At 37.3% G+C, this 10,700-nt stretch overlaps 1 long non-coding RNA gene across 1 annotated transcript; it reads right to left on the minus strand.

The window, feature by feature from the left end:
* Positions 1–2,627: 2,627 nt before the first annotated feature.
* LOC103724127 lies at positions 2,628–8,920 on the minus strand. Its single transcript, XR_005507833.1, has 2 exons — positions 7,530–8,920; positions 2,628–3,066 (listed from the first exon to the last, which is right to left on the minus strand). It is a non-coding gene; the product is annotated as an uncharacterized LOC103724127 (long non-coding RNA).
* Positions 8,921–10,700: the final 1,780 nt, after the last annotated feature.

A 10,700-nucleotide genomic window follows, 5' to 3' on the forward strand; every position in this document is an offset into this window, starting at 1 on the left:
TGAGTTATTATCGTATTTTATTTTTATTGTGTTTTTGTTGAAAATAAATTCTTAATCAACATGACTTAAAATTGTCCGAGTCTAGTGTCAGTGCCCCGAGTTCAACATATTATATGACTTAAAGAGGCATGTTTTCTCTCGATTTTCATCTTTTTAATATGCATTTTACCTTCATAAGTCTTAGATTCTTATTGTGATATTAATCATTTAATCCCAAGCATTGTTAAATGATAAGTTCTCTTAGAAACCACCTTTTTTTTCTCTAGTTTGAATCCCTACCCTCAATGAAACATGTTGACCAGATCAAATTCTTGCGAGCACAATTGCTTCCATAGGTAGTTAGTTATTTTTTTTCAATTTTGAGACTAAGATAAAATGAAATTTGGTCGGAAATTGGACGAGGATATACTTGAACCAGGCTATTGGTATCAACTTGTGTTGACTTTCATATTTTTCAGATACCTTTATCAAATTCAGTCTCAAGTAATTATTTACTTTTTATTGTTATAATTCTAAATAAGCCAAGACAATCCAGACTCAGCCACTTTCTTTTCTTTGATATCTTTGCTTAAGCGAAGTTCTCAGCGAACCACCGCTGTTCCTATTATCCCCAAGAGTAACAGACAAATTTTGGCACCTCTCAAAAAAAGTGGAGGTCTCATCACATTGTGTTACTACCATTTCTTTGTATTGCAAAAAATCAAAGTATTGTGGCGTACTGCAATTACAATAACCTCCATGAACCAAGCGATTCCCATGCCTAACCTATACTGCATTGCCTTTGAAGTTTCAAAAATTTGGCCATATGTTTTGATAACGAGAAGAACAATAGAAAAGGATCGGCTTACACTTATTAAATTCCTTTCTAACATACAGTAGTCAGCCCTAACTTACTGTTAACCAACACTACCATCCTCCCTAACCTAATTGCGGCCATGATATAAGAGATTCATTTGTCTTTGATCCCTGTGCTCTTACCATCTCCTATTGGAAACTCAAGTCGATCATATTATAAGCTCTCTTGAAATCTAGCTTAACCAATATCGCTCTCCTTTCGTAGTGCTGACAATCACATACAATCTTTGTAAAAGTAAAGATGGTAAAATTAAAAGATAGAAAACGAAACCATACTAGAAATATTCCATCAAATCATCCATGATATATCTTTGTTAGGCCATAAGAAACTTAGCAATAACTCGGAGAAACTCATTCAAGACATTAATTCATTTAAATTCTTACAACACGCCTTGGTTTTGGATCGCTGAAGACAACCATCAAGTGCTATTTGCACTGTTTGTGGTTTGATCTTTGAACCTATAACCCACTTGTTTTTCTAGCTGTCGTCATATTAGATGTGGTGGGGTGGCTCTCAATGAGGTGTGGCCTATGGCCTGTCCTTTCTCTGGGCATTGGACGAAGGGAATTGGTAACTTCTATGGACTCTATAGACGACACCCAACTAGCTTTCTTTGCTATCATGTGAACGCTACTTTTTTTTTTTTTTAATTTTTTTTACTAGGATGATAATGCATATCTGACAAGTACGAATACACTCAATAAAATCAGAAAATAGAATATCTCAGAGTACCCGAGGCAACTCTCTATCCCCAGCCCATAAGGTACCATTCGCATGGCTGGCCACATAGGCAGCCATCTAATCCACAGTCTCATTTGCTTCGCGAAATACATGCTTGGCCTGAAAAGCCCCTTCATTCCTCGTTATTGGCTAGATGTCACCAAGCAATGGATGATTGCCGCTGGCACCCTTCGGACCCCTTTAGATCCAATTGATAACCGTGATCGAATCATCCTCTAGAATGACTGAGCTGGCTTGTAACTCAAACCGGATGTATCGAACGCCTGTCTAGACAGTCCTCAGCTCCGCACCAGACACGGAGATATCGAATAACTGACAGCCACCTGCTACCACAATCCTATTCATCCGGGTCCGTGATAACAAAATCCGTGCCTTCTCCCATACATATGAACGCTACTTTGGCTGTTATTTAACGTGCCATGGCAATTTGGCAATGTTGCGTATACTACACGCATCTCTTTTTCCAAGTAGCCGAGGTTTGCATGCTGGTCCCCTCCTACTGATTTGAGACTGATGCGCCTTTTGACCCATAATGATCAGGTGGCTGGTGCTGCGTTTGTTTTCTTTTTTGGTGCTGCGTTTGTTTTCCAAGATGCTTAGTTCTAATCTACGTTATGCGGCTTGTGGTGTGCTTCTGGTGTGGCTTGGGCTGTTGGGGCGGCACCGCTTTTGACGAGGACTTTCCCTTTTCCTAAATTGATTGTTGTCTGATTCCTTGGCCCTTGCACATATCCCTAACAACTGCCACGGATGAACTGGCGCTTCCTGTTGAGCTCCTGAACTACTCACAATCAAAAAAAGAAAGAGAAGACAAGAAAGAAAATGCCAATATATCTCGAGGTCATGCTTTTTTTACAAGACAACAACAAAAATACAACCTCCAAAACTCAGGTGACCAAAGCTCTCTTTCATACCTAAAGGCATCAATTTATGATTTTCCATATCAACAATTCCATGCTTATCCTCATTGAATCTGATTACCAGTGTCGCTCTAGGGAGTTGCCAACAAGGAGATATCTCCTAGGTAATGTGATATGAATAGCATAATTAATTAATGGTAAAAATTTAGATGAAAAGGACCACTTATAATGCAGCTCAAAACCATAGATGATATCATTGAGGATACAATATTTTTTCTTTTTTACTGTATTCTCTGCTGTCAGGTAAAGTTACAGGAAGTGTGTACATTGAAGTCCTGAAAAAATGAGCAAGAAGAGCTAGTTACAACTGATGGATGTCCAAGAAACCGGAGCGTCAATGAAGAGAACCTTACAATTATGTAACATCTCTTGTATTAGTCAAATAAAGGAGCTTTATACTCGAGAAACAAGTGAGGACGAATATTTATTTTGCGCTACAAAGAAAATGTATAACCTGTTTCACTTCACCAAACCTTTCCCCCAACTTCAGTCATAATCTGCTGAGTTAGTTTGTCACACCCAGGTTCAAGTACAAGATTTTGAGGTTTCCTACATAGATTAGGCTCATCATCAGCAAAGGGAAGAAAAATTATATATACACCTATAGATCTAGAAGGTGGGACAAACAATATCTATTCACAATTAACTTAATGTGGAGCATCTTCGGAAGAAAGCCATTCAAAAAGATATGCATAATAAATTAAATAGAACAAGAATACTATTTTATAGAATAAATAGCTTTCCTCAAGAACCGAAAGGGACATTTCGTTGGAGAGTATGCAATGTGAGTTTCACAAGACATTTCATTGGACATTTCACTAGATCAGATTAATGTGTTATTTTGTGAAATGGTTTTTCTAAAATTCTGAATTCAAGAACCAACCAACCATAGGCATCCAACTTGATTATTTTTTTTAAATGTTGTCTTCCTAGAGGTGATACCACTGCATGACGGAGCATATTGAAAAGCATCGCAGGAGCATTTCCACAAAATAGTCAGAAACTTATTGAGTTATTGCATTGTATAGAAATACACTGTTCATGGAATTGAACCAATGCTACATGCACTATTCAGTAATACTGGTCTTGAGTAAAGAGTTCCCAATAAAAAATACATGAGTTGAGACATGGTTGAAGAATTAGGATGAGGTGGAGGAATCAGAACAAAATCAAGATTCTAACAGTGTTGCACCTCATGTAGGACTTTCTGGTTATTGAAAACGAACCACAAAAAATGGTTCAAGATATCTAAATTTTGTGTCCAAATTTCATCAATCATGCATTCAAGTGCAACTAAAGATCCAAAGAGCAATTCAACTGGATGATATTTACCAAAAGATCTAACAAGAACCAGTTTGTGGAAAGATACGAAACTTCAGAATCTCTCTAAACATGAATATACTTAGCATGAAGATTTTTGCAATGGAGACATGCAGATAACCATTAATAGACTAAATTGTCGGACCAAATGCAAGCTTCAAAACCATGCTCTTCCTAACTTATTGGGATCAACAAGTTGTATCCTTGAAGATAATTATCAAGACAAAAAAACAATGAGAAAATGAATAGATAAAATCAAACCATTTATCTGATACCATGCCAGAACAGAACTTAGGCTAATCATATTTATTGACACTTCATGGAATAACAGAAATGGAAGAAGAAAGGGATTAAAAAAAAAGAGAGAAGAAAGAGTAAATCATAACCATATCAACAGACTTTAACCCATCCATTCAAGCTTGGCTTCCTATAATGTTCTAGCCATTCATTTAGGCTAATCATATTTATTGACACTTCAATCCCTTCAAATTCTTCCTAAAAGCTTTATTACAAACTTCACAAATGAATATCTTTCCTGATTTCAAACCCTCAAACATAACCCCAAGCCCCTTTCTAAGAAATATCCTTTGATAGTCATTGAAGATGCTCATACCATCCCAACAAGTTCTATGACAAATTGTTCTTTATATTTGAAACTTCTGCAATTAGTCAATTAGGCAAATTACTCTAGTCTCTCAATGGTTTGACTGCATGTTCATTCTTGCATGTTAGTAGAAGCTTGAGAGTTGCGCAGACTGTTATACTCCACAAGATTAAAGGAATGCCTAATAGATAAGTTGCTTAGCTTTGAGAGGACATTTTTCTAACTAAAGAACTAAATTAAACATTTAAATGGGCGCTGCTTTAGCATTTAGCAACATGTAACCTTTTAGGGGACAGAGTAAGTGTGTTAGACAAAACTAATCCAGAGGATATACCAAATGGTCTAGAAGCTATATGCAGAAAAACAACTAATGAAAAAAAACAAAGACTGTTGTATGCATTTAAAGGGTTTCCATATTGAGATATTTCATCAGAGTATACAGGAAAACTAAATATAGAGATGATGCATCCCAAAGACTCAAGAAATCAAACTAGTTGTCACAGCACTAAAGTAAGATAACCCTCAAAGTCTCAGATTATTGATACATAAACCTGGAGTTGGACCATAATTAAGTTTGGATAATATTACAGAAATAATATGAATATCCTGCGTCTCCAATAAACTTTGTTCATCCTTGATATGGTAATATCAACCAGCACTAAAGCACTGGAATACCATCTTGCCTTTCTTTAGTAAGTAGGATCACCTATATCAGACTAAAACATGGATATTTTGCAAAAAGGATAAAAATAACAAGAAAATAGTGGAGAATCAACATAATTTTCTCTCTCTGTATATATGAGGTCAAGTGAATCAAGGGATGATTGCATAGGAAGGACATGGTAAAACCAGATGAGCAGAATAACTGAGCGTTTTGTGCTCGGCAGATATGAAAGATCAATCACTAACAAAGAAAATTCAAAATGTGAAAGACTGTTGAATCATAACCATTTATGAGACTGGCAAATTTCGTCGTCGCCGTCGCCGTAGTAGTAGCAGTACTAATAACGACAACAACAACAACAACAACAACAATAATGAGACTGGCAGAGAAGCAAGAAGCAGAAGTCATAAGAAAGAAATTTTCCCAACCAAGTATAATTGGCATGTTACAAGGTTTTGTAATCCAACCTGGTGCTAATCATCCCTTTTGCTCCAATATTATACATCAAAATTTACTTTTAGTAACTTCGCAAATTAAAGATGAGTAATTATATTCTTCATAAATTAACTTTTAACCCCTGGAGTGCTATAAGTTTGGTCAGTATCAACTATTGCACAATAAATACCTGTCATATGATTGTGTATAACTCAATGTTAGATATCTGGCAAATACTATAGCATAACAGAGTTGTACATACCATACAAGCCACTATAAGTCAGCACATGGTTATATTGCATATACAGTGCAAAGCAGAATATTTTGTTGAGTGGGTTTGGTTCTCTTTTTTGTTTTTCTCTCCTAGCTATGCCTAGTCTTTTGGCAAGCATGTAGAAAGTCCAATTCACAAGTTTGGAAGTGGAAAAACATTTGAACTGAGAAACATTGTAAGATTAGAAGACATGGGCATAGATATTGGCAGTTTTCAGGTGATTTTATTCCGAGCATGCTGAACTTAAATTTTTATGGATGTTGTCTTTACTGGGTGAAAAATTGGCTTCCCCAAAACTATAAATTTGAAACCACCAAAACATGTGGCATGTAATTAGGTTTTCCTTTTGCAAAGTTGTCCTCCAAGAAGTGATCTTTGCACACCTTGGAGCACTTCATACCATTTAGATTAGATTAATTATTATGATTACCGTGTTATGTTTAAAATATGTCCTCTATATCATAGTATTATAAGATAGTTACATTATGTCTTACAATTTCCACCATACAATCTCAATCTCGTTTTCTTTTACCTATCCTTTCCTTTCATTGAATATAATATTTCTTTTTCGGGGATCTATGGATAAATTCTGTAGCAAATATGTTTTCAAAACTAGATATCAAACGTGTGTTTAATTACATCTTAATATAATTAACCTTTTAAAAGGGTCAGAGTTATTTTTAGATTTTTAAATAAATGCCAGTAGGACCTCTAGCATAACATTCTGTGAGTTCATTCCATGCCAATTTGTCAATTTGAAGCATGATATAGTACGACCTCTGTTACCTAATCCAGAAATATAGGAACATTGGTTGTCAATTTTAAGCATGTCAGAGGCCCCCTAGTGTAACATTGTTTGAAATCTCACCAGAATTTCAATAAATTAATAGATGAGTATCTGGTTATTTTGTATTATGGACATACATGATATAGGAACTAAAAAAGGGTAAAAAAAATGAATACTAAATTCATTATATAATTAAGATGGATTCATAATAGCTAGTGTGGGCAATAAAAGATACTTCAGGCGGATAGAAAGCACTAGGAAAAGAGAGACAGGAGGAGAGCAATAGCAAGATTCAAATAAGAGTTTGGCAGCTTCGATATAAAAAATAAAGATACTTAAGGGCATGACCGAGCATGATGCGCGATATTTATAACTTGGTTCAAACTTTTTCTTTATCTATTTACATCCTACAAATTATGTCCACAAAAACATCCTACAAAATATTCAAATTTCATAGAGCATTTCAATTGAATAGTTTCTTAACAAAATATCTAATCGACCAACATCTTGTAGCTCGATGAAAGATACAAAGTTTCAGATTCCCTCCCTTAGTAAGTGCAAACTAGCAAGCACGAAGACTTTCATAACCGGAACAGTGAATACCCATTAGAAGCCAAACTACATCGATCATTGGAGATTTCAAAATCGTATTCTTTCTAATATTCTGAAATCTAAAAGTCATTAAATCCAAGAGGGAAAACAGATCTAGAAGAAAAAAGGGAGAAAATGTCTGACCCCTGTATTTTTTATACTAAGACTCATTCTTCCATTGATAGCCTCAAAGTACAAGTTTAGCTTGAATCAATTTTCAAACTTTTTTCTTAAACATACCTTTAGGAAGCCACATAACAATATATTGCATCTAATGAGATAATTAACTAAGACTACAAAGTAAATTGAGGTATAGGAGATCATCTGGAAGCATTACCTGAACTGGACTTTATTCCAGCATTTTGCAGAGACTGAGCTCAACCCAAAGAGGACGCAGCAACTTTTCGGAGTTCGGTTCCCTCCAACCAAACGATAAATGCTTATAGTAGTCAGTCTTGAAATTGAGCACATCTATTTCATGAGCATCACTATCAACTCGTTCATATGAAAGATCAACGGGCTCACAAAAGTATATGCAGTCCTCTTGGCATCCAGGAATATCCCTAGTACAAACAATGAGGTTCTGGTATAGATTCCATGATCTGAACACTACATTGTCATGAATGCTTTCCACGACAGACCATCCGGGTGGGTTCCCGGGCATCAACTCAAATATGGCATAACGTCTCTTGACATTTTCTTCTTCATCATCGTCATCCTCATCATCAGAATCAACAGAGACAGCGTCTGCATTGCAACGGGCAAACAAAAACAGCTGTGAAGACGTTGTGACAAAAAATAGAGGGCCATTGTCCCCGGTGTGCAAAGCGATCGTCTCAGGGTTCAAAGGGGAAGCAATTTCACAAACTGAAGCATTGCATCCAAGTCAGACGTATAGAGGCTCCCCACATGGTGCACCACAGAGACGGGCAAGCTGAATAAACCGGTATTCATCAGAGTCCATGATTCATCTCCCAATTTATAGAAGGCGACAGCATGGTCGCCACGATAGCACTCGGCGATCACCACCATGCAATCCGTCCGGGCCGTGTTCGGGCTCGAAAGCAAGAAAGCGCGTCACGGGAAAATGCGCGAGTACTGGAGGATATCCAAGGTGGAGTCTATGCCATGCCCGATGCGGAGCCTCACACTCAGAAACTTCTGATGGACCGGAGAGAATTCGTAGCCGCGCCGGTGGACGAAACCATCGGTGGGAGGGAGCTGGATTTCGGCTCCGATGAGCGGGTTCAGCAAGAAAAGACGTCCGTCCGCGGGGGCGACGTCGAGAAGGAGGAGCCAACCGCGCGAGGCGGCGAGGATTACTTTGTTGACGAGTTTGGGTATGGAGAGAGTGCGGATCTGCCGGGTGGAGACGCTGAGAACGGAACGGCGTTCGGTGGAGGGGTGGTAGGGGAGCATGAGGATAGGGAGGTGAGGGGGAGATTGGTGGGTTTGGCGACGGAGCGCCAGGACTTGCAGACGCAGCGGAAGCGGAGGTAGTCGGAGGCACGGGTGAGCTTCTTGACGATGAGGTCCAAGAGTTCGTCAGGTAGAAGTCCGGACCATCGGGAGATGCTCATCCTGCCTTCTTCACCGGATGCCATTGTTGCCGCTCGAAGAAAAGATGTGGTGGTGGTGGAATGGGGACGAGTTTTTAGGGTTTCTTGCGTTTCTTGATCGAGATCACCGTGGGCCGTGGCATAGGACTGGACTGTATATGATAGGCCGGGCTTGAGCCTAAACAATGTTAAAGATGATATAAATTCGGCCCAAAGCCGAATAAGAATCAATAAAATTTTAGATCCGAGGAGATATCGCTGCGCCGAGGAGATCAAAAATTGATCACATCGAACCTATTTAGGCCGGCATTGGAATGGGGACGAGTTTGTCGGGTTTCTTGCGTTTCTTGATCGAGATCACCGTGGGCCGTGGCATAGGACTGGACGTATATCATAGCCCGGGCTTGAGCCCGAAAAATGTTAAAGATGATATAAATTCGGCCCAAAGCCAAATAAGAATAAATAGAATTTTAGATCCAAGGAGATACCGCTGCGCCGAGGAGAACAAAAATTGATCACACCGAACCTATTTAGGCCGGCATTGGATCCAGTATCAAGGGCTCGTTTGCTTCACGGAAAAAGAAGGAGTAAAAGTGTCGTCAACAAAAAAATATTGAGATGCCTTTTGTTTGGTTTGAGTTTTCAAAGAAGAAAGATAGAAAAGTTGTATTCTAATGAGAATATTATTTTCATGTTTTATAGAAAAGTCTTTTTCACGAGAAATATGGAAAAATTATTTTCTCGTGAGCCGAAAATCACTCTATTTTTATTTTTTTTCCAAAAAGACTCTTCAGCATTAAAGAGGTATTAAAGACCTAATTTTTATTAAGAATATAATAGAAATTATATATAACTTTCTTAGGAGAGTGGATGGACCAAACATAAGCACTTTGTAAATCTGTCACATTTTTATTGTCAACCAAATATGCTAAAAATACTTTTTCAGGCATCCTCTTTGCAGAAATCTGCTTTTCAGAAATCATATTCTTAGAAGAGAAAATATTTTCCGCGAACCAAACTAGCCCCAAATGTATAGGACTGAAAGGGACCTCCATCCAAATTCATTTTTGTATTCAAATCTATACGAATATAGATATAAATTTAAGTATTTGAGCAGTATCAGTATTCATATCCGATAAAGAAAAATAAATATAGATATCAATTGATAATTATTCAATCTATATCCGAATATTCTATTCTATTAGCCGTCTTATTTAGTTTTAGAAAAAAATATAGGAACACCCTCAAAGTTTGGGTTGTTTATATTTAGAGTCCAAAAGTTTAAAATATTTCAATGAGCCATCAAAACTTTAAATTCATTGCCACATGGCCCAGCTATCTATGTCCGTTACAAAACATTATTAGATGAGGAACATGTGATGACTAATTTTTTGTAAAATTTCAAAACCCGCCCTTCCTATTGACTTAGCAAGAGGCTCTTATTTTTGCAGAAATTAAAAGAAATGGAAGGAAGAATAATGTTTTAAGATCCATGCTAAGAATGAATGACAAAGGATAGAGTTATTTGAGGTCTATGCAAGTAGATAGATGACAAAGGATGGAGCATCCTTGTAAACGGATAAGTGATAAAGGATGGAGTGTTTTGAAATCTGTGCAAGCATATGAATAACAATGGACAGGGGGTGCTTTGAGATTTGTGCATGCATATATATATATAATAGATAGTATAGTTCTTTGAGGTTTGTGCAGGTCAATGGATAATAGAAGATCAAGTGTTTTAAGATCTATGCAGATGGATGGATGATAGATGATGGACATTTTAAGATTTGTGCAAGCAGATGGATAACAAAGGAAGTAGCACTTTGAAATCCAAGTAGGTAGATGAATGATAAAGGATAGAGTTTTTTGAGATATAGATGGATGGATGATAAAGGATGTAACACTTTGAGTTTTGTATAAGCAGATAAATGATAGAGGACGAGCACTTT

This window comes from Phoenix dactylifera, chromosome 2 (genome assembly GCF_009389715.1).
Source record: "Phoenix dactylifera cultivar Barhee BC4 chromosome 2, palm_55x_up_171113_PBpolish2nd_filt_p, whole genome shotgun sequence".
NCBI classification, from domain to species: domain Eukaryota; kingdom Viridiplantae; phylum Streptophyta; class Magnoliopsida; order Arecales; family Arecaceae; genus Phoenix; species Phoenix dactylifera.